Consider the following 25,827-nt stretch of genomic DNA (forward strand, 5'->3'; position numbering starts at 1 on the left):
AGAAACTTAATAGGTAGAAAGATTCTGTATCCAAAGACCATTTTATGTATCTATGCTCTCTGAAAATTTGGCCAAGATTTTCTCAATTAGTAAATTAGGGGGGGAAATGGGTTATTTAATTACTGGTAGATTTATAACCCAATTTATTTTATATTTAATTTTAGAATTGATCAGTTAATAACATTTACTGAAACCTACTATATACACGGCACTAAATTGTCCATTAAAATCAAGATCCAGTGACAATAAATCTTAGGAAGATGAGCTCTAAAGTGGTGTTTAATGTCTTTATATAGATCGCTAGTTCTCAAAATGTGGTCTCTGCTAGCCCCACCACTGTTGCCTGGGAACTTGTTCAAAATACAAATTCTCCTGTCTCATTCCCAGATCTATGGAATTCAGAAAGTCTAGACATGGGGGCCCAGCAATCTGTGTTTAGACAAGCCCTTTAGATGATTCTGATACACACTTAAAGTTTGGGAACCACTAATAGAGATGCAGTATCTGATTCATCAAAGTAAGTCCAGCAACTTATGCAAATTGGAACATGAGTTTTCTGTGTTTTGTTGTAATAGTTATTTTCTTATGGGTAAATTAAATTTAAAAATAAAAATTAAATGGATGATCATGGAAAAAATTGCAACTTCTTGTAACACCAAATATTCATAGATTAAAGGAATTGAATTTAGAAATAATAAAGATGTGTTAGAGAAGCAAGAGTAAACAATACAAACTTTCTGCTAAGTGGCAGGGAATTTGTTTTTTCTCTGTCTCCACAAGCATTTCTTTGCCTAAATATCACAATTTGATTTTTCCATTTATAATTTTGAGATTACATGATTGCTTAGGAACTTAGAAGATGATCTAAAAACACATACTTTACAAGGGCAAAGTAAGATTTCCCTAGAAAACTAGAACCAAAGTTAATATTACAAGGTGACTTTAATTTTGTACTTTATGTACTTTCATATCGTCTGAATTTTTTACAAGATGCATGAATTACTTTATAATAGAAAATACATTTCTATTAGATAAAAAGTGTTTCAAATTAGTTTTTTTTTTTTTAATTTTTATTTATTATTTATTTATTATGTTTATTTTTGGCTGTGTTGGGTCTTCGTTTCTGTGTGAGGGCTTTCTCCAGTTGCGGCGAGTGGGAGCCACTCTTCATCGCGGTGCGCGGGCCTCTCACTATCGCGGCCTCTCTTGTTGCGGAGCACAGGCTCCAGACGCTCAGGCTCAGTAGTTGTGGCTCACGGGCCCAGTTGCTCCGCGGCATGTGGGATCTTCCCAGACCAGGGCTCGAACCCGTGTCCCCCTGCATTGGCAGGCAGATTCTCAACCACTGCGCCACCAGGGAAGCCCCTCAAATTAGTTTTTAAAGTCTAGCTGCAAGCAAGTAACTTCAGTGCGACAAAAGAGATCTAGTTTTTCTTTTGTTTACCTAATAAGTACTGAATTACTGGTATGATTAGTTGTGTTTTATATTGGCTATTTCAGAAATGGTCAAGTACAATGCAATCAATTAGATTACAGGCATACCCTGGAGATATTGTGGTTTTGGTCCCATACTACTGCAATAAAGCAAATATTGCAGTAAAGCGAGTAACATAAATTTTTTGGCTTCCCAATGCATATAAAAGTTATGTTTATACTATACTGTAGTCTATTAAGTGTGCAATAGCATGATGTCTAAAACAGTAATGTACATACCTTAATTTAAAAATACTTTGTTGCTGAACAATGCTAACCATCATCTGAGCCTTTAACAAGTCATAATCTTTTTGCTGGTGAAGGGTCTTGCCTTGATATTGGTAGCTCTTGACTGATCGGGGTAGTGGTGGCTGAAGACTGGGGTGACTGTGGCACTTTCTTAAAATAAGACAGCGAAGTTTGCTGCATCAACTGATAATTTCTCTGCAGCATGTGATGCTGTTTGATAGCATTTTATCCACAGTACAACTTCTTTCAAAATTGGAGCCAATCCTCTCAAGCCCTGCCTCTGCTTTTCAACTAATTTTATATAATATTCTAAATCATTTTTTTTTGTCCTTTCAAAAGTCTTCACCAGGAGTAGATTCCATCTCAAGAAATAACTCTCTTTGCTCTTCCATAAGGAGCACTTCCTCATCTATTAAACTTTTATCACGAGATTGCAGCAATTCACTTACATCTTCCAGCTCCACTTCTAGTTCTCTTGCTATTTCCACCACATCTGCAGTGGTGGAATTTGAAACACTTCTACTTACTCCACTGAAGTCTTGAACCCCTCAAGATCATCCATGAGAGTTGGAATCAACTTTTTCCAAACTCCTGTTAGTGTTGATATTTTGACCTCTTCCTATGAATGTTCTTAATAACATCTAGAATGGTGAATCTTTTCCAGAAGGTTTTCAATTAACTTTGACCAGATCTCTCAGAGGAATTAATATTTATGCCAGTTATAGCCTTATAAACTGTATTTCTTAAATCGTAAGACTTCAGAGTCAGAATGACTCCTTGATCCATGAGCTACAGAATGAATGTTGTGATAGCAGGCAAGAAAACAACATTAATCTTGTGGTATATCTCCATCAAAGCTCTTGCATGACCAGGTGTATTGTCAATAAGCAGTGATCTTTTTTTCTGAGCAATAGATCTCAACAGTGGCCTTAAAACATTCAGTAAACCAAGTTGTAAACAGATGTGCTGTCATCGAAGCTTTGTTTTTCAATTTATAGAATAGACACAGAGTAGATTTAGCATAATTCTCAAGGGCCCTAGGATTTTTGGAATGGTAAATGAGCATTGGCTTCAAAACTTAAAGTCATTTGTATCCTGCCCCCATTGTTTCATCCATAAAATGGGAATAATAATAGTTCATTCTTCATGTGGGGATTATATATGATAATGCAGGAAAAATACAGCCATTTAAAAATTAAATGTGGTGAGATTTCTTTTGTTATTTCTCAAAATATAAAGAAATAGATGAAGTTAAGTTCATGACTTATGAATATATAATTATGCCTGAGAGCTTGCCTTGAAACTTGAACACAAATTGTTTTTTATTAATCTTTGATCTTATTTACTGCTATTGCTTAGTGTCAGGTGTGTTCTAATCCTATGACAAGAAAACCATTTCAAATGAAGAGGTTATTATCAATTGACTATAATTATGCAGCCTTTTGAAAATCCCAAGAATACTATCATATTTGCCATTATAATTTTCAGTTTTAAAAATTTCATCAAAGTAAGTCCAGCAACTTACTGAATCAATGAATCAATAATACAAAAATCAGGAAATGGAGAGGGTATCTTGTTTTTCTTCGATGTTTACATCAATTGAAATTTGGCACATTCTTTATATTTTAATTTCAAGAAAAAATTTTTGTAGCTGCTAAACGAATATTGTTGAAGTTAATATTGACATAAACCTTATTTGGTCTATGAAAGTAAGAAATGTTTGAGGAAGATATAATATAGTTGGTAAAACCATGGGGCGCTCAGCTATCACTGGGAGTTATTAAAGGGCTGCCGGTGTCAGGGAACAGGGAATCACCTGACACAGCTCACTTAAGAAGACTATTAAGTAGCTTGTGAGCAGCACTGTGATGGGGCTTTTTCCTCCCTGAATGAGAAAAGAAAGCAAGAAACTGAGAATAGAGAGATTATCTGTCATATAATTTAAAAAGCAGCAGACTTTTGATTCCTAGTCACTAAAAAAAATTTTTCAATATAAGAAAATCCTTACAAAATGGGAAGGGTAGACATATTATGATAAGAATATCTTCTTAATTCTGTATTTCATTATTTTAAGTGGCATTTAGATCTCCATAAGATCCTGTTTTTGTTGTGCTGTGAAAATCAGCTCAGATTCAAATAGCATAGAAAGATAACTATTCAAGGGAAAAGATAGCAATCCCTAAGAGGATTTCTTTTAAATAGATAATATTGCAAGGTGCAGATGAGGCTAATGTATTAAACATTTTTGCTGTAAACATCTTTCACCATATTTGAAAAATAGTTTATCCTAAAGTTTGGAATTGCTCTTATTTCCAAGTTAGTTTTCACTGTGCTTTTGCTTGTCGGGAGAAGAAATGAATAGAAACAAGATAGATGTTAATGATTTATGAAACCCCTGATATCAAAAGCTGGGCTACTGTCCCACTGCCCCCAAGAGTCACAAGCGATGAAATTAGTATGTTACCAGTAGGTTATTCACCGTAATAGTGAATTGAATTTGCTGCCTTTCTCCTATGGCTCTAGGCTTTCATTTTTCAGTCAGACTAAGTGTTCAGTCTAGGGTCATGCTTTAGAGTGACCTAACCTGCCCTTAACTTCTTTGGAACCACACTCTAATTAGCGAGGCAACTCGCTCGTTTCTTTAAATGTTATTTGGTAGTCATTTATCTATTCTCTCACCAAACATTTATTAGATCCCTATATTTATTGTTTTCCCATTTCTTTCAAAAATGATTTTGTTTTAAAAATTTATATAATTTCTCAGCATTGGATTTAATTTGTTTTAGTGTAGCTTGTTTGTTTATAGAAGCAAGCCATGCGGTCTACCTTTAATACTATTATTGGAAATAATAATGCTATTATTATTATCTTCAATAATACAGCCTTCACCTGTACAGTGACTTGTGCTTCTCCTATTGTTTCGAAAAGCTTTTCATCAGCTCTAGTTTTTGCTATTGTCTAGAATAAATTGTTGGAGTTTTTCTAGTGTATTATGACCAACATAAAGATAATTTATTAAATCACATTTGAAAACAGTTTTACACGCATAAACCCACATATACTATTATTCTTCTTGTATACCTGTTGCTTTCCTTACTTGTGATTTGGTGTGTGTATGTATGATATAAATTTATCCTGAATGACAGATTATTTTGTATAATCCAGGAAGACTTTTTTTTTGTTCTTAGCCTGATGCTAAAGACCATGAATGAGACCATCTTGAAAATAATACCTGAAATACTTCAAATTTTATAATTCCATTTCTGTCAATTCTTCTTACTCTAAAGAAATTTGAAATTAACATTAATTACAACCAGTTATTACTGTAAATGTTTAATAACCAGCTCTCTGGAAAGAAAAAAAGCCTTGACTAGTAGTGTTTGCTGATCTCCATGGTGTAAATACTTTCACCAAGGCTGATTTCAACTACCAACCTGATATCACTGAAAGCTGACTGGGAAGATATGCACGTAATTGGTTCTCCTAAACCAGTATGGGCCAACTGCAGCCAACCAGTGGTTTTAATTCCATTTTTATAAATAGTCATTTGACCTAATGAAAGTTGAAATTATAAGATTGTTTTAAATGAAGTTTTGAAAAATCCTAATAGATTGTGTTATATGCTAAATTAATATATATGTATTTCTTGTGTTTCTTTGTTGTTTGTTTTTGAGAGGAGTGAAGCAGAAAAAAGATCTGAGTACTTCTAAACAGATGATCATTGCAGGAAACTCTGTGTTAAACAAATCCCAGATATCAGAAATAAAGCCAGGTAGTCAGAGACATAAATTACCCTAAATCATTTTTTATCTGGAGAGAAATCCCTCCAAGTTAACACTGACTTTTATTGCTGCTATTTCTAATATTTGTGACCTATAACACTGATGAGTAGAAAGCATCCCTCTACAGTGAATTCATTGATTTTGAAAACACACAGCTTTATTTTGTTCATAGAAAGGGTAGTCTAGAGTAGTGCTCCCCAAACTATAGTTCACAAGCGGTGTGGGTCGAAGAACTGTGTGTAACTTCTGTGATGAGAAACAGGCAGAAGTTGAAGTAAGGGTTTGGAAGCTTCTATAGTAATTTGACATTGTTGCAACATCCAAGTTCATGATCAGTGGATTTATAAGATAGGATTATAGTCATTGAATGGGGAATAGGCAGTTTGGGCTTTAGCTATATTTTTATAGAGTAATTTGTTATATCTGACTATGATGAGGGATTGAAGATTAATTTTGAAAATATATCACTTCATTTTGCAGAAAAGTTAAAAGTGAATATCTTGAGTTTGCCAAAATTGCTTTAAAATCTTTTTCATTCCTATCAGTATTCTTCTGCCAGACTGGTTTCTCTACTTTTGAGTGTTATTAAAAACAAAACAGAAGCTGTTTAGAAATACATTGTTGTCAATCTGATCTTGATTAGATAATTTTTCTTTTTTTTTTTTTTAGCAGTTTAACACAACACACATTTATTTTCTTATAGTGTTGTAAGAAAATGACACAGGTCGAATCTGACACAGGTTAGACTCACGGTGTCAGCAGGCTGTTCCTCTCTGGAGGCTCTAGATCTAAAATGTTTTCTTGCTTATTCAAGTTGTTGGCAGAATTCAGTTCCTTGCATTTATAGGACTGTGTCTTTGCTGGTTGTCATCTGAGAGCCATTCCCAGATTCTGGAGGCCGTTGGATTCCTAGGTTCATAGTCCGCTTCCTCCATAATCAACGCTAGCAATGACAGGTCAAGTCCCTGTCATGCTTTGACTCTCTGTTGCCTCTTCTTCCCGGGTTGCATCTCTCTGACAGCTCTTCTGCCTCCTTCTGTTTTTAAGGGCTCATGTAATAATACTGGGCCCATCAGAATAATCCAGGATACTCTCCCTATTTTAAAGTTTACAGTTTTAACTCTATCTTCAAAGCCCCTTTGGCCTGGCTGTGTAAAATAATACACTCATGGGATTGTTGACTTAAAAAGAATATATGCACAACGTGAGAGCTGTGAGTAAAGTTTTGTTTGGGGCAGAATGAGGACTGTAGCCCAGGAGACAGCATTTCACATAGCTCTGAGAAACTGCTCTGAGGAGGCGAGGGGAGAAGCCAAGATATAAAGGAGTTTTGCAACAAAAGACAGGTAGTCAGGAACGCCAAAAGATTATTGTTAATTAAAGAAAACCAGATATTTCAAGTTTAAGGAATTTAGCGCTTTTCTGTGTATGGGAAGATGCAAGAGTCTTGGCTCATTGACATCATTCCTGTGATATGCACCTCAGCCATCTGGGGCCAGTATCCTGACACATCCTGAGTTTCCTCAGGGCTCACCAGCTGCAATCTGATGGCTGCTAGATGGCAGGTATTCTTTTCAGCCCTGAGTTTCCTCAGCTAGGCTCACGTTGGAGGGCTGCATTTGTTGATGACTGTGACATCCTTTGTTTATTGATATGGCAGAAAATATTTCATTTCTCAAATATCCTTCTCTTGGTCAGGAATGTGACCAATATTTGGAAAACATTTCATGACCAAATTTTGTCCCACAGTGCTGGGAGGCTCATCCCAGATCAGATGAAAATTCCTGTTGATATGCCACTCCAGGTGCTAATTTTCGGATTAGGCCCTGTTGATAATTAAAGATTCTCTGGATCCTCTGTCTTACTAATTTAATTTGATCCAGGAAATGTTTTCCCTAGTTGCATCTTCCCATATCTAGAGTTACATTATTACAGTCGTTGATCGCATACAGAACTATATATTTTATCAACTGCTTCAAGTCGCCTAGTCATCATTATTTTTGTTGGAGGCTCAGTCATACATTTAGTAATACAAGAAACAATAATCTTGTAAAACAGGCAAAATACAAATAATATGGCTAATAACATTAATAGAGTTATAAGTAAATATTTAAGCCAAGAGCTTCCCATGCCAAACCATTTTTCTAAGAGGTCATCAAGACTTGGGAGTGAGTCACTTAAGGCAAAAATCTGATTTTTCGTATGGTTAATTAAACGTGTTATATTAGAGGATTCATCAGATATGAAAACACAGCATTCAGTTTGAATTGTGGCACAGGTACCTCCCTGAGATGCTGTAAGGATGTCAGGGACCACGCGGTTTTGTAGCACTGCTTTTCTCATCATAGAGACCTAAGAATTCAGTAGGCTAGTAGCCTGGTTACTATCACTGAGTGCTGTAAGAGACAACAATCTTATGAAATAGACAGGATAAGTAATGCAGCTAGTAATATTGACAAAGTCATAATGCAGCGGGGAGACACAATCATAAACAATTTGGAAACGAAGAACAAATTAAAACAATTAGTATAACTAGTTGTAATCTAGTTGCAATAAACCATCAAGTCCATAGGAGAGCCACCTGGAGAAGCCAAATTCTGGTAGGATCAGGTAGAGCGAAAAAGATAAATGTTTTATCTTTGTTTACAAGTGTATATTTTATCAACTTGTAAGTCATAGCATAAGAGAAAAGGTTTTTCTGAAAAACAAAGATTAAAGCTAGTATATTTCCCAAAGTCATAGAGTTATAAATCATATTCATCAGTTCATTCAGTCCCATGTAATTGATTCCTGTTGATTTAGATGAAGTAATCAGGTTTTCCGTCATTTGTTACATAGTTCAGTGGTATTATCTAAAGGCCATCAGAAACTTGTGTTTGTTTAAAAAGTTCTTTTTATGAGTCTTCTTGAAAATCTTCATTTTGTAAAAGCATCAGGACAAAACTTAAAATAGCATGGTTAAAGATCTGAGTATAATGCAATTAGTAGGAAACTTGGATATTTCTGTGACATATAGCATTTTAGAATAACTGGAATTATGACATTGTATCAAGACATATGAGATGTTAGGGATTTCAGATAAATTTCCAAAACAAATTTAGTTAGATTTTGAGAAGTTGGTTAAAAATATCAAAAAGTTTTAAAAACACAACAGGATCATAGGTCACTGTGAAACAATACTTATTCATTTAACCGAAGTTGCAAAATGATGAAAAGAAAACAACAAATATGGATCACTTAAGGGCACAGAAACTCACACAATCTGCTTCATATATCTTCATGGTGCCTATTTCTCATGTGGAATTGTCCAGATTCGTCTGGACTCTCCGAGGAGGCAGATGGGTGCAAGCAGCCTCTGCTGGTACCAAGGCTCCGGTTCCTTACAGAGTTCAGGCGAAGGAGAGAAGTCCAATCTGGGTCCCTTATTCGTGGTCGCCATAACTGTTGACTTAAAAAAATATATATGCACAACCATGAGAGCTGTGAGTAAAGTTTTATTTGGGGCAAAATGAGAACTGCAGCCCGGGAGACAGTGTTTCAGATAACTCTGAGAAACTGCTCTCTTGATTAGATAATTTGACAAGCAAGAAGAAAGCTCATTTATTGCACTAAAAACTTTAAATACTGATATCTTGGTGTTTGAAGTGTGTGAATAGGTATTTAATGTGGGAAGCCACTATTTCCTCACATACTCTTTAGTTACTATTGTGGAATGACAAAAAAATTACAAATGTATTAGAAATTCTCTATATTAATCACCTGTGCACACACTTTTAAACATGCTTAGTTTTGCAATTCTTTGTAATTCTTTTTCTCTGCTTTGGTTATGTTTCTTCTGATTACATCTATTGAAATGTAATTTTATGTTTGTTAAATCGATAATAATAAATTAAGCTTGTTTTTGTCTTTTAAAATCATTTTTAATAACTTACTTTTATTGTATTTTACAAAAATATTAGTCAACAATAAAAAAACTGGTCCTTCTCCACAGATAGTTTGAAAAGCACTAGGCAGAACAATACCTGGATATAGAAGTTATCCAATATAATTAGTTATTGGACAAATGGAAGGTTAGAGCTTTCAGTAAGGTACAGATAGAACCAGAGATTTTGAAGTCTCACATTATTATAAATTAATGGTTAATAGCAAATCTTAAAATATATAGGTTGTTAGTCATAAGGTAACTTCTTACTTAAAAACTGTAACTTGCTTTGCTTGGTATCGGTAGTAGAAATTTTCATTTATCTGCCCTGAATGCTGCATTTTCTATTGTGGCTACAATTGGGTCTAAGGTCATATCAGACAAAATCATCTTTAAAAAATATAAATCTGGTTATGCTAGTCACTTCTCTGCTTAAAACTCTTTAATGGCTTCTCATCGCATTTAGAATAAAATCCAGAATCCTTTTAATAATATGCAGGGTCCTACAGGATCTGCACCCCACCCATCCACCTGACTTCATCTCACCCTTAGAATACTCTAGCCATACTGATCATATTTATGTTTCTTGAATAGGCCAAGCATGCTCTCATTTCAGGGCCCTTTACTTGACGGTCCCTCTGCTAGGTACTCTCTGCCTAAATCTTTCCACTGTTGGCTAAGTCTCCTTTGAGATTTCAGATCAATATCACATTCTAGAGTCTTTCCCCTCACCTCGGTGACTCATCACATGACCTTCATTTATGGTCATCATGAACCTATCATTATCTGAAATTATCTTGGTTATTTGTTTACTTGCTTATTATTCCTCTTGCTTTCCACTAGAAAGCAAGCTCCATGAGAGTGGGAACCTTGTATTTTTTTGTTTGTGTCTATATCTTCAAAGCCTAGGAGGATATAGACACAAAGAAAGTTCTAGGAGGATCCTAGCATGTAACAGGCACTCAATAAATATCTGTTTAATAAATGAATGGATGGGGGGGAAGAACCATTTTACTTGTGCTGGCAGCACCAAGCCACTTGAATTGACAATGATGAAAACCCTGGAGAAGACATCTCGCCAAAGAGATGAATAAGCCAGTGGAAACCCTTTTGTTGATACAAAAGCATTCATCTATGGAAATGAGATATGTTTCTCAATAAATGGATAAATTCCACTTCCAGTACTGTACGTAATCACCCCCCAAAATCTTCTAAGATTCTATTCAGTAAGCTCACTGATCCATTTTTCCTTAGAGAAGTCTAACACATTTCATACATTCCCTCTGGAAAAATCAAGTATTTGTTATAGAACACAAGTTCTTAACCTGTATCCATAGATGATCTGAAATTGGATGCAAACTGTGAATATGTACTTTTTTTTTTAAAAGGGAAACATCATAGGTATCATCATATTCTAAAAAGATCCGTGATTCCTAAAAGATTAAGAACTTCTTTTACATGAACTCCAGAGAACATAAGCAGGAAAGGCTCAGAAATAACATACAATCTGTGATATTTTGGCATCAGTTTATAGCATATACAAAGATGAAGGTAGAAATTTATAAAAATACTTATTTCTATATAACTATTTTTGAATACATCTAGAATTAAATTCTCCATCATGCATATGGTAAGATTGATAAAGAAAGTTAAATGGCAGGCTCTCTGAAGATGAGACACATTTTGCAATTAATTATTTTGGCAAAACAACATAATTGATGAAGCTTACTGCATTGATTTCAGATAAATCAAAAGATACCAACAATCTTATGGGATTTTTTTTTGGTATGTGAAAGTTTTCCTCTGTTAACTGTTCTAATAGCTCTAATCATGACTAATGGCTGAAATCCATCACACTTGATTTTCAGTCTACTTTGACTCTGATCAAATGGTCTACTTGAACTTTGTTTTTTAAAAAGCTAAGGCCTAGGGCTTCCCTGGTGGTGCAGTGGTTAAGAATCCGCCTGACACTGCAGGGGACACGGGTTCGATCCCTGGTCCAGGAAGATCCCACATGCCGTGGAGCAACGAAGCCCGTGCACCACAACTACTGAGCCTGCGTTCTAGAGCCCGTGGGCCACAACTACTGAGCCCGTGTGCCACAACTACTGAAGCCTGCGTGCCTAGAGCCCATGTTCCACAAGAGAACCCACCGCAATGAGAAGCCCACACACTGCAACAAAGAGTAGCCCCTGCTCGCTGCAACCAGAGAAAAGCCCATGCGCAGCAATGAAGACCCAATGCAGCCAAAAATAAAAATAAATAAAATAAAATAAATAAATTTTGAAAAAAAAATAAATAAAAAGCTAAGGCCTAGAAAATACTGACATGATTTATCACTTCATGTCCACTATTTCATTTCTAGCCTAGGATGCATTAAGTAGATTTAGATGTAGATTTCATCCTAATTTATTAGAAAAAGAGATGCTTTACCTCATGTCATTTTAGTTTTATTCAGTCAATTCTAATCTATTTCAGATTATTGACAATATCACACATGCCAATTTCTGTTGTTTCATTTTAATCTTTGTAATAAAGAATAATGAAAGTGCCATTTTTGGAAAATCTACTTTCAGTGAGTAATATTTATTTTGCACCTACTACTTGCTAGATGTTAATAGGCTGGCTGTTATTGCCTTCAACATTGTATTGTTAGATGGATGAATATATATCTATGACTTTCTATGTTAGTATTTCAAAACACGTAATACATACGTATATCTTCTATAACTATTTTTCACAAGATACTTACCTAAGTTGTTGAGGTCACTACAAACACCCAGTTGATATTATTATGTGAACTATATGGTGGATATGAAGTATTCTAAAAATTTAAAGTTTTGCTCCTTCCTTTAATTTTCTAGTGCTTCATGGAGGGCTTCTAGCATTCAGGGTAGATCCATATTTCATGTAAGACCAACATATTAACTCATAGGAAAAGTTTAGAAATTTCTATGTGATTTGATACACAATATATCTGAATGAAAAAAGATAAAAATGTAATTAGAACAATTCTAGTATCTTTTTCCTAGTCTTAGCATTAGCAATTTTTACATTCATTCTATCCAAGTTATATCATGTAAAATAAAAAATGCATCTTCTCTAAAAATACAGGAGAAACTTTGAGCATTCTTGAGGCTACTCTAATTCCTTCTATGTTTTTCTTAAACAAAATGAAGCAATTGAGGAACCTACCAGAAAAAGTCATTACATGCTTTGCTGACACAAAAATGCCTTCCATTATATCAAGCATTTATACTCTTGTGAATCATAGTAAAGAACAGTAACTATAGAGAGATGTTTCTGACCACTGATGCCCTATTTTTTGGTGTTGGAGCTGGACCTATCCATAAAATATCACATGATATTGAGGTCATGGCTACTTTCTTATCAAGAAGAGTGTCAGGGCTTCCCTGGTGGCACAGTGGTTGAGAATCTGCCTGCCAATGCAGGGGACACGGGTTCGAGCCCTGGTCTGGGAAGATCCCACATGCCGCGGAGCAACTAGGCCCGTGAGCCACAATTACTGAGCCTGCGCATCTGGAGCCTGTGCTCCGCAACAAGAGAGGCTGCGATAGTGAGAGGCCCGCGCACCGCGATGAAGAGTGGCCCCCGCTCGCCGCAACTAGAGAAAGCCCTCGCACAGAAACGAAGACCCAACGCAGCCAAAAATAAATAAATAAAAAATAAATAAATTAATTTTAAAAAAAAAGAAGAGTGTCATCTATAGAATGGAGCATGACTCACAAACTAATAATGAGGTCTGCTGCTCTCTTTCTGTGGGTCCTAAAATTCCACAGTTAATTCTATTGCCACACTGGTACAATTTGTACTATTTCAACCTCTTTGGGTTACTTTCTTTTAAAATATGATTTTATTACATTTTTGATTACAAAAATGTTCTCCAGTGAACATGATTCACTTTTATTATCAGGAAAAAAATCACCAATTAAAGTTATTTACTTTTTAAAATTGCCCTTGTATAGAAGTTAGTGTAGTCCAGTGTTGAAGAATGGGGTGATACGATTACAAGTGTTGGTTCTGGATTTGTAATGTAGCTCTGACCCTAACAAGTCAGGTGATATGAAAAATTATGTAGTCTCTCTGTGCTTCAGTCTCCTCAAGTGAAAAATTAAAATCATAATTCCTACCTAGAAGATTGTTATGTTGATTGAGTTATTACATGACACGCAATTTAGGCCTGGCACATGGTATGTGTTCAATAAATGTAAGTTATTAGATAGACATTATGTTCATTGTAACACATGCAGTCCATATAGGAGTTTTTAATAGGAAAACATTTATTTTTAGTAGATTGAATTGATTCAGATATTGAAAAGACTGTAAAAGGCTGACTTTTATAATATACATAATTCTCCTGTCTTTGTTTAGGAAGTGACCAAAAAAATGATATAGAATTCATTTTGATTTTTTATTGAGATATATTTGAAAATTAAAAATTGTATATATTTAAGGTATACAATTATGATTTGATATACATAAGATATATGCTGTGAAATTACCACCACAATCAAGATCATTAACATATCTGTCACCTCAGATAATTACCATTTTCTTTACTGTGTGTGTGAGATGAGAACACTTTAAGTCTATCATCTTAGCAAATTTTGAGTATACAATAAAGTATTGTTAACTATAGTCACATTGTTGTGCGTTAGATCTCCAGAATTTATTCATCCTACATAACTGAAATTTTGTACTCCTTAACCAACATCTCTCCATTTTCCCCTTACCCCAGCCCCTGGTAACCACCATTCTATTCTCTTCTTCCATGAGATTGACTATTTTAGAGTCCACATATAAGTGAGATTATGTAATATTCGTCTTTCTGCATCTGACTGATTTTACTTAGCATAATGTCCTACAGGCTCATCTGTGTTGCTGCAAATAGTGGGATTTCCTTCTTTTTAAAGGCCGAATGATGATATTCCATTGTATGTACATACATCATTTTCTTTATCCATTTATCTATTCACAGACATTTAGGTTGTTTCCATATCTTGGCTATTGTGAATAATGCTGAAATTAACATGGGAGTGCAGATACCTCTTTGAGATACTGATTTCTTTCTTTCTTTCTTTCTTTTTTTTGGATATATAGCCAGAAGTAGGATTTCTGGATCATAAGTTAGTACTATTTTTAATTTTTTGAGGAACCTTCACACTGTTTTCCATAATGGCTATACCAGCTTACATTCTCAGTAACAGCATACAAGGGTTACTTTTCTCTACATCTTTGCCAATACATATCTTTCATCTTTCTGATAATAGCCATTCTAACAGGTATGAAGTAATATTTCATTGTGGTTTTGGTTTGCATTTCCCTGATGATTAGTGAAGTTGAGCACCTTTTCATATATCTGTTGGCCTTTTGTATGTCTTTTTTGAGAGATATCTATTCAGGCCTTTTGCCATTTTAAATTGGGTTATTTGATTTTTGCTGTTGGGTTGGATGAGTTCCTTACATATTTGGGATATTAATCCATTATCAGATATATGGTTTACAAATATTTTCTTCTATTCTATAGGTTGACTTTTCAATCTGTTGATTTTTTCCTTTGCTGTGGAGAAGCTTATTTATTTATTTATTTATTCTTCAGCTAAGGCAGCAGAAGAGATGATTTATTGTACACATGTTATATTCAGCCACAACTGAGAACAGAAGTAGCCCAGAATGTCACCAAGTTCAGAGCAAAGGACCAAAAGGGACTGTTTTGGTATGAGCAAGGTAGGTCTTTCAGAGGTGGTCACAATGATCAGATGGCAGTGGATGTGCTAGATTCAATGAGACAATTCTAGATAGTAGCATCCAGTCCAAAAATTTCTACCTGTGTCCCTGGCCTCCACCTTTCCATATTGTTGCTCCTGTCTCTTCCATAGGTGCATAGGCTAGCAGTTTACTTTGGAGCTCTGCCTCATCTTTCTTCTTTTGCACTTCAGCCTGTGCATTTGCTTTTCCCTCCACTTAGCTGTCATGATGCAAAGGTTTCTAAGAAGATGGTGCTAAGGCTGAGAGCTGCAGAAGCTTTTTAGTTTGATGCGATGTCATTTGTCTACTTTTGCTTTTGTTGCCTGTGTTTTTGGTGTCATATTCAAAATATCATTGCTGAAACTAACATCAAGAAGCTTTTTGCCTATGTTTTCTTCTAGTAGTTTTACAGTTTTAGGTCTTAGGTTTAGGTCTTTATTCAATTTTGCATTTATTTTTTGATATGGTGTGAGATAAGTGTCCAATTTCATTCTTCTGCATGGGGATATTGAGTTTGGCCAACACCATTGATTGGAGAGACAGTTGTTTCCTCATTTTGGCACCCTTGATGAAGATAGTTGACTGTAGATGCATTGACTTATTTCTGGGCTCTCTAAAAATCATCTATTTTGATTTTGCAGAGCCATTTCAGAATAAGAACTTTTTGCTTATAGGATGCTCTTCCCAAAATAGTTTGCTGCTGCTCCTACTACTGCAATAATTAACAGTATGCGTCAATAAATTTCAACACACCAGATTTATAGTCATTTTTTCCCTAATCACCAGCCAGTCTTTACTTGCGTTTATTAACTGCAGAGAGAGACTTTTCAGTTACATTTTAACCTCATATGCAAGCAAATGGTGAGGCTCAAAGGAGCTTGCAAGTGACAAAGGATGTCCTGAGACAGATTTTTTGTGGGGAAAACTGATCTCTCAAACTTTCCAAATTTCTCATAACTCAGCATGCTCTGTAAAGTTGTTTCATCCATTTGGAACAAACAAAAGTGTTTATGAATAAATTTCTGTTGATAACTACTCTTTGCTCTTTTAAAAAAATGCATAGTGAAGGATGTGCTAATTTTTTTCTGACTGAGGAAACCTTTCACTCTTATACTTGTTATGAGGAGGAATATTATGTATGCTGGGGATGTTTTTGTAGTTTTCAGATCACTGTATTAACATCAGGCAGCAACTGAGCTAGCTCATAGCAGTTACTATTCATTGCCTAAATCTATACAGTTCCATATAAAGCAAATACTTGTAGAACACTGATTACATGCCAAGCGTGTTACTAGGCACTTGCAACACAAAGATAAGTAAGACATGATCTCTTTCCCACAAAAAGAAATGGTTTAGTGAGTAAGACAGACTTTAAAAGGGAAATTACAGTACAGTGTAATAAAGGTTGTGATAGAAATATCAATAAATAGTTGTAAGTACTCAATGGGGACCATCCCTCTAGGTGCGAGTTTGCCAAGGGAAAAATGGAATAAGGACACTGAAGGTGGCGGAACCATATGTACAGATGTGTAGAACTTTTTAGGATATCGTCTGCTGGGATGTATGAAAAGAATGAAAGGCATGGCAGGGAATGGGGCACCAGTGGTTCAGTGGACCGAATTGCATGGATCTTTGTCTCTAGTGCTAAGTATAAGGATGTCCACATCAGCCATTAAGCGAGTGGAGAAGCAAACAAAAACTTTTAACCAGAGGTATGACATCATCAGATTTTATAACAAAAACTTTGATAAAAGTTCTGGAAGCAGGGAGTGGACAACAGCATCAAATCTCCCACTTTAACAAACTCTAGATCTCAACAGCTCTAAAATTCTCTTCTGTACTTTTAGAGAAACGTTATTGCTGCAATCATTGAAGAAACAAACTATCTCTCTCTTCTTTACCCTTAGAAGCCCTCTGGTTTATTTTTTAAATGTTTTGGGTTTGTTATTGTAGGTGTTTTCCTTCTCTTGTGTTTCTTGCCTAGAGAAGTTCCTTTAGCATTTGTTGTAAAGCTGGTTTGGTGGTGCTGAACTCTCTCAGCTTTTGCTTGTCTGTAAAGGTTTTAATTTCTCCATCAAATCTGAATGAGATCCTTGCTGGGTAGAGTAATCTTGGTTGTACGTTTTTCTCATTCATCACTTTAAGTATGTCCTGCCACTCCCTTCTGGCTTGCAGAGTTTCTGCTGAAAGATCAGCTGTTAACCTTATGGGGATTCCCTTGTGTGTTATTTGTTGTTTTTCCCTTGCTGCTTTTAATATGTTTTCTTTATATTTAATTTTTGATAGTTTGAGTAATATGTGTCTTGGCGTGTTTCTCCTTGGATTTATCCTGTATGGGACTTTCTGTGCTTCCAGGACTTGATTAACTATTTCCTTTCCCATATTAGGGAAGTTTTCAGCTATAATCTCTTCAAATATTTTCTCAGTCCCTTTCTTTTTCTCTTCTTCTTCTGGGACCCCTATAATTCGAATGTTGGTGAATTTAATGTCGTCCCAGAGGTCTCTGAGACTGTCCTCAGTTCTTTTCATTCTTTTTTCTTTATTCTGCTCTGCACTAGTTATTTCCACTATTTTATCTTCCAGGTCACTTATCCGTTCTTCTGCCTCAGTTATTCTGCTATTGATCCCTTCTAGAGTATTTTTAATTTCATTTATTGTGTTTTTCATCGTTGCTTGGTTCCTCTTTAGTTCTTCTACATCCTTGTTAAATGTTTCTTGCATTTTGTCTATTCTATTTCCAAGACTTTGGATCATCTTCACTATCATTATTCTGAATTCTTTTTCAGGTAGACTGCCTGTTTCCTCTTCATTTGTTAGGTCTGGTGGGTTTTTACCTTGCTCCTTCATCTTCTGTGTTTTTTTCTGTCTTCTCATTTTGCTTATCTTACTGTGTTTGGGGTCTCCTTTTTGCAGGCTGCAGGTTCGTAGTTCCTGTTGTTTTTGGTATCTGTCCCCAGTGGCTAAGGTTGGTTCAGTGGGTTGTGTAGGCTTCCTGGTGGAGGGGACTAGTGCCTGTGTTCTGGTGGATGAGGCTGGATCTTGTCCTTCTGGTGGGCAGGTCCATGTCTGGTGGTGTGTTTTGGGTTGAGAAAACAGAATCAAACCATATAGTTGGCTGAGGAGCCAGGGTGTAACCAGATCTGCAGTGCTTTCTGTTTCACCACTCTGGTAGTTTGTTCTGGTTTGTGAGAGCAGATCAAATTGGGGATGCTGCTCAGCTCACCTGCATTATGAGTACAGCAGAAGATTTCATTAGGACAAATGGAGAGTTAAATGAGTTCTGATATTCCTGGAGGGAAAGAATGGAATAGAGTTTCATTTGATTTGGGCTTGATTTATTTTCTCTACACCATCTTCAGCATAAAAGTGATTTGTTTGACAGTGGCTTCATACTGTAAAAGCCAACTTTACATACAGACATAGCAGTTTGGAAACATATTGTATATATTAATATAGTATAGAGTTGCAGCTATACTATATTGCTCTATTTTATGTGATTATGAAAATCTTTTTTCTTTCCTATATTTTCTTTACAGACTAAGCCTATTGTAAAATACCCAATCCTAAGCTACTCCTTTAGAATCTTGCAATATATTATAAAGATTTTGAATAAAGGCATACCTTGGAGATACTAAGGTTCTAGACCACTGCAATAAAGTGAATATCACAATAAAAGGATTCACATGAATTTTTTGGTTTCCCAGTGCATATAAAAGTTATGTTTACACTATACTGTAGTCTATTACATGTGCAATAGCATTGTGTCAAAAAATGTACATTCCTTAATTAAAAAATACTTTCTTGCTAAAAATTGCTAACCATAATCTGAGCCTTCAGTGAGTGGTAATCTTTTTGCTGGTGGAGGGTCTTGCCTTTTTATTGCTAGTTCCTGACTGATCAGGGTGGTGGTGGCTGAAGGTTGGCGTGGCTATGGTGATTTCTTAAATAAAGCAACAATGAAGTTTGTCACATTGGTTGACTCTTCCTTTCACTTGAACACTTAGAGGCCATTGTAGGGTTATTAACTGGCCTAATTTCAATATTATAGTGTCTCAGGGAATAGGGAGGCCTGAAGAGAAGGAAAGAGATGGGATTAGCCTGTCAATGGAGCAGTCAGAACACACACAACATTTTATCAGTTAAGTTCACTGTCTTATATGGGTGTGATTTGTGGTGCCTGAAAACAATTACAATAGTAACATCAAAAATCACTGATCACAGATCACCAAAACAAGTATATTAATATGAAAAAGTTTGAAATATACTGAGAGTTGCCAAAATGTGACACAGAGACATGAAATGAGCAAATGCTGTTGGAAAAATGGCACCAATAGACTGCTCCAGGCAGGATTACCACAAAGCTTCAATTTGTAAAAAAAAATGCACTCTCTGTGAAGTGCAATAAAGTGAGATATACCCATAGTTACACTGAATAGAAAAAAATAACATGACAAAAATTTAATGTATGTTAGTTAATAGATTTAGTTAATATAAATTTTTTTTAGCATTTTACCAGAAAATCTATTTTTGAGGTTATCTATTTTAATAATCTAATAAAGTTGGTCTTTTTTACACTATTTAATTTGAACTTTATATATTTGCTGCTTGAGAAAGCAGCTAGGGAATTCATATTGTTTTAGCCAAGGAATGATTTCCAGAGAAAGAAATGGTCTCAAGGAAGGATATATTTCCAATATAAAACAGAATCCCCAACATAAAAATTTGCATTTGCATGTAATCTTGGAGATGATTAAATTCCTTTGGCTCTTTGATGCAGACATACGTAGTAGGGCCATTTTAAATATGGAAAAGAGTTCATTAAAATGAGTCTGTTACTTAAAGATATGTAATCTCTTAGGGCTTCTTCATGGAAAACAATGAATAGACCTGCTGACAAGAAATAAAACTGGTCTTAGCATGGGAACTATGATCCTTTTGGTTCTTGAGCCAATAAATGCAGATCCCTGCATTGGCTTTTATAATCATATCAGATATCCTTCAGTTTGGATTTAATGCCCCAAACCATTCACACACACAGATGGAGTAGAGGTTTCAGAAGGTTGTTAGATAATTTCATTATTGCAGATGATTAAAATGTATTATTTCTGAACTACTCTGTAATTACTCTGAGGGCCAGCATTATCTAGATTGGTGTTTATTTTGCTACATCCGTAGTTTATCTTGTGAGCATACATAGTGTGAATCATGCTGAAGTAAAGGCTACCATTCTCCATATATATATATTGTGTAATATAGGAGAAACTTAGGTCATATTGAAAGCCATGTAGTATTTCAGAAATAATCCCTCTGATTAATTTTCAGAATGAATTCACCTTGAGTGAAATGCATGTTCTTTCATTTTTTAACTTTTTCAACAAATATGTATTTGTTAACCTCTGAGTATTTGCCAGGCACAATTCTAGATGCTGGGTTACAACAGTGAACAAAACAGATGAAAGTATCAAAAAGGAACTTTTTGTTTTAGTGAGGGAACGACAGACCATAAGCAAATGAGTAAGTAGATAATATGGGAGGTGGTTAAAAGTGCTCTGAAGAGAAATAAAGCAGAGTAAAGTGAGATGGAAGACAAAGGGGTTGATGTGTATGCTGTTTTATATGGGATGACCAAAGAAGGTTTCTGATAAAGAAAAGATGTAAGCAGAGTCCTGAAGGAAATGAGGTAGACCTAAGCAGAAATCTGGGTGTAATGGTTATTGAGCAAGGAGAACCATGAGAAAAAAGGCCCAGGTATGTGGTATTATTTCATATCTACAGAAAAAGAGACTGGGATAGAAGAAAGGATAGGTAACCATGGTAGAGTCATAGAAATAGTGGTGGGTGGTGCTGGGATTTGAACCTTGGTTTGCAGAAAGATGTAGGAAGTAGAGAAGATTTACCTATATCTGGGGAAAGAACATTCTAGGCAGAGCCAAGGCCCTTAGGAGAGCATGTCCATGGTCTGTTGCAGGAACAGCAAAGAAGTCAATTAGGCTGGAACACAGATTTAGGGAAGGAATGGTAGGAGATGAGACGCTGGAGGTGGCATGGGATGACGGGAGTGAGTGGTGCAGATTGTGTAGAGCCTTGTAGGCTGTTACAAGGGCTTTGGATTCTATTCTGAGTGAGGGTTTTGAGCAGGAGAGTGATATGATTTTATTTATGTTTTCCAAAGATACTTTCAGCCTTCATTTATACCAAGAAGGCATGATCAACATCTAAGGCTCCTGCACAGTACATTTATGGAGAATTGTATATCAATTTTTGTTGCAGTAAACTCTACTGTGTTTGGTTATTTTTAGATAATGAAGTCATCTCAAGCCCTATTATCTACAAGACAGAATCTGGTCTTTTGGTGACATTTTAACTAATTCAAACATTTATACTCATATACATTAAAGACATAGTGTATTATTATCAAGGGTAGGGTAGGTGACCCTACCAATTTAAGAAAGCTGAAAATAGCAATTGGAAAAATATGCAAATGAGAGCTCCTACCTAATGCATCTGGAAAAAATTATCTTCAATTATTAAATTGTATGTATTATCTCACATCACCATTTATTTATGTTCTGTTTCCCTTAAGTCAAAGTAATTGTGTGGTGTTAGGCAGAGTAAAAAAAAAAAAAAAAATCTCTTCTTCAGAGTAGGAGAAGCATTTTTTCCTGTTACAGCGAGACACACATTAGCATTATGAATTTAATGACATGAATTAGGTGCCTATACTTTGAATTCTATACCTTATGGAGTTAAAACTGCATAGTTTGTTACATCTTCATGTAGACTCAAATGGGCAGGTAATCAACTCTCTTGTGGAGCTATTTGGTAGTCTAAGGCTTAGGAGATAGATTTGGATTCGATTTTGAGATTTGGGATTCATAAGTGTACAGCTGCTTGACATCATGGAATAGATGGCAGGAATGTGTGTAGGAGAAAATAGTGCCTGGTACAAGAACCTCAGTGACATTACAATATGAAGGGCAGGTAGAAGAAGAAGAATCATCTAAGCAGCTGAGCAGTGAGCGAAGCCAAAGAATTAGGGATGAGAGTCATTATAGAGAGGTTGGAGAAAATGTTAGGAAACACGTAGTTACCAGTGTTAAATGTAACAAAGAGAACAGATAATACAAGGGCTGAAAATAATATATTGGACTTGGTAATTAGATCTTTAGCAAGAACAGTTTCAGTGGTGTGCTAAAGACAGAAGACAGATTTTAGTGAATTGAAGAAAAAGTAGGTGAGAAAATGAGTCAGAATACAGAAGCTTGAAGGAGAGAAATAATACGTGATCAACTAGAAGAAGTGAGGGCATGAGTATTATAGGCCAAAAGCAGGAAGCTCATGAAGAGAGAAGGGTGAGGAGGAAGAGATAATAAATATTGGAGTAAGTCCCTTGCTGAGGCACCGTGGAGAGCACACAGGAAGGACAGGTTTTTGCAGGAGAAAGCTTCTTCCTTTTTATACAAAAGTAGAGGAAGCAAGTGTGTGTTGTGGGGGTGAATTTTGGGCTGCTTGGGAGGGCGGGGAACGGGAAAGAAGATGCCTGAGTTCAGAGCTGACGTCTCATCTTGTGCCTTTACCAGCACCATACTTCTGTCTGTGATGCAAATAAAGACATTTCAGTTTATTTGAAAGTAATTGGTCAAATTTTCTCTTCTTCATTCCTGCACCCCTCCCACCGGATAACCACCGTATCATTTGTGGAGATTTCCATATGATTTCAGTTATGTATTCTTGGCATGCAATAATGTAGACAGGAGCTGGTGTAATGTACGTGGAAATATGGACTTGATTATCCCACAAATTTTCACAGAAGTAAAAGTACTAAGCAAGCCTATCTGAAGCATCTTTTAAATTTCATTTTAAGAATTTATTGCACTGGGAATTACATTTTATTTGGGTAAAGAGCGCTAATATTGAACCAACTGCAGAGTTAATATTTTAGTAGAGTGGGCCAGAATAATTTTTCATTTCACTGAGGAACCATGAGACATTTGAGAGATTGGTGACACCTCTCAGACTCCTCCAGGTGACCCAAGGCATGAGGTCAGAGTTCTTCCCCCGCAACTGAAGCATTCAAAATATAAGTAGACTGAGCATCATTATTTAGGTAAAAGGCAGAGTGTGACTATCTTCACGGGATAGAATTTCAGTAGCTAAATTGTTTTTTTAAATGATGTCTTGCTTCCATTTTATTATCTAATTTATTGTATACAGATAGGCTGCAATGAAAACCACACTTCTGAATGCTTGATGTAAAAGCAGTGAGAGTGATAGAGACAGTATTTTCTAGATTAGCACCTTTATCTTTCTGTTTCTTTTTTAGTGAAAAGAAACGCACAGCTAAGTTGCATTGTTATAAAAAAAAAAGAAAAGAGGAAAGAAAGAAATGAACTGTATATAGGCCAAATAGGATTATCTTCTTAATGATGCTAATGTGAATTACTTTTAATAGGATTTAATCTCATGGGTTGGAGTAATAGAGAATCATCTCAGCTGTTTAAACAAAATGTGCCTAAGTGGTGTACAAGGATTCTAAATAATATTAGCATTTTATAGGTAAAGCAGTTGCTGGACATAATTAAAAGTCATCATTCAAAATTGAAAATTGTGTTCCTATTAATATTTAGTTTAATTTCCTTATATCAAACTTTTCTTTTTTGAGAAATGGTAGGAAACTTTGACTAAAATGTTTATATACAGCACCATCCTATGCAGTGTCACACATTGGAGAGCATTTTTTCAAGAATCATTTTACAGTGATTAAAAATCCATTGGATATTAGTATATTAAGAAATTAGAACATGATAAAAATGGTATTTCAAAACATCAAAGAAAAGATAGATAATTGAATAAATGATGTTGGGACAGTTGACTGGGAAAAGATAATTTCCTTACCTTATATATGTATACACCAAGAATTTCCAGATAAATTAAACATTATATATTTATATACATATATAGTATATATATGTATATATATAATTGTTAATAAAATACAGATCAATACTGATATAATCTTGGGGTGGAGAAGATCCTTCTAAGCATAACTCTCAAGTCAGAAATCATAAAGAAAAAACATAAAAATATTTGACCATATAAACTAAAAGCTTCTGTTGTCAAATACCATTAAAAATCGAATATAAATATTACAGACTGAGAAAGAATATTTGCATTGTTTATGGGAGGTTTAATATTCTTAGTATACAAAGAGCTTTTTAAAAAAGAACAAATCAACCTCCCCCTTGGCAAATCACCCGTATAGAAAAATGGGCAAATACCATAAATAGGCAATTCATAAAAAATTTAAAAATCGCCAACAAACAAGACACCATTATTCACCTTTCAAACAACAAAGATGAAATAACTAATGATAGCATGTGGCATCAAAGTGAGGTGAACCAGGCACTCTCATACAGTACTGGTGATGTCAGTGTGGGGGCACATTATGCAAGGCTCAGATCCTCCTTCAGTGAAGCATTATTGTTTCAGTTGCTGGGGCTGTCTTATCTGCAGGGATTCGAGGATTGCCTTAGCAGAAGAAGGCCTCATCCAAAGTAACATTCCTTCCTTACATGGTCCACATCCAGTGGTTGATCAGTGTGTATGCATAAATTCCTAAGCATCTCAGCCCAACTCAGGACAATTCTGAAGAGGTATTCTAGTTCCAGAGGGCAATTCTTGTTTTCTTTTGTCTGAGGGTAAACTGGTTATGGGTATCAAAGGACTTAAAAATGGTTTGTTGTTTGACTCAGCAATTCTATTTCTAAAAAAATAGTCATGAATGTAGGAAAAGATGTATTTCTAAGGATGTCATTGCAACACAATTGATAATATAGAGACTGTATAGGCAATCTACATGGCCAACTGTTGGATATTTGCAAAATTGTTTCAACCATACAATTAACACAAGGCCATGAAAAATGATCCTGTGGGAAAACATTGACTAGAGTACAAAAATACTTATGATATAGTATGTAAAAATAACAGATTTCTAAGAAGCATATTCAGCATAATCTTTTTTCAAAGTATGTGTCAATGCATACAAAAAAGATAGAAAGGAAATGTAATAAAATGTTATTATCATTGGTTTCCTCTGGGAAAGTAAGATTATAGAGCACTTTTTTCTTTGTGCTCTCTGAGTTTTCTAAATTTTCAGCAATAATAAGAAATATCTTATAAATTTAGGGAAAAATGCATATTTTACTTTTTTAAGTAGATTTTTTAAAACTCCTTCACAAACTCATGAGAACTACCATGGAAACTGCTTTGATTCTGATTTATTTTGCTCCAGGAAGGGGTCGGGGAGGGGCTCTCTAGAAACACTTATCTTTTGCAGCCTGTTCGTAACTGTTTCTGATGGGACACCTGCTCGCCTATTATGTGTATCTTGCATGTGAAATTTTTTTTTTTTTTGCAACAACACAGTTCATCTGTACTCTAGACTCTCACCATGGAGCCTAAGCTTGAACTGATGACTACTCAGAACCTGTCAAAGGATAGTTGATAGAAGGACTAGTTAGCCAACCATTTTTTCTAGGGCAGTGGTTTTTGAAAAGTGCTCTGAGGAGGTCTATCTGATCATTGGAGCTGACCAGAGATGGGGTAGGGGAGTAAAGTAAAGAGGGATTACTG

General features: G+C 35.4%; 1 long non-coding RNA gene across 1 annotated transcript in view; it reads left to right on the forward strand.

Moving 5' to 3' along the window:
- The first annotated feature begins 1,054 nt into the window (after nt 1–1,054).
- The window catches only part of LOC309665752, a 280,938-nt gene continuing 256,165 nt past the window's right edge, over nt 1,055–25,827 (forward strand). Inside the window, exon 1 of the long non-coding RNA XR_014266658.1 lies at nt 1,055–1,374. This is a non-coding gene — a long non-coding RNA (uncharacterized lncRNA). The remainder of the gene's footprint in view (nt 1,375–25,827) is intronic.

This window comes from Balaenoptera physalus (genome assembly GCF_965194825.1).
Source record: "Balaenoptera physalus genome assembly, chromosome: 8".
Lineage (NCBI taxonomy): Eukaryota > Metazoa > Chordata > Mammalia > Artiodactyla > Balaenopteridae > Balaenoptera > Balaenoptera physalus.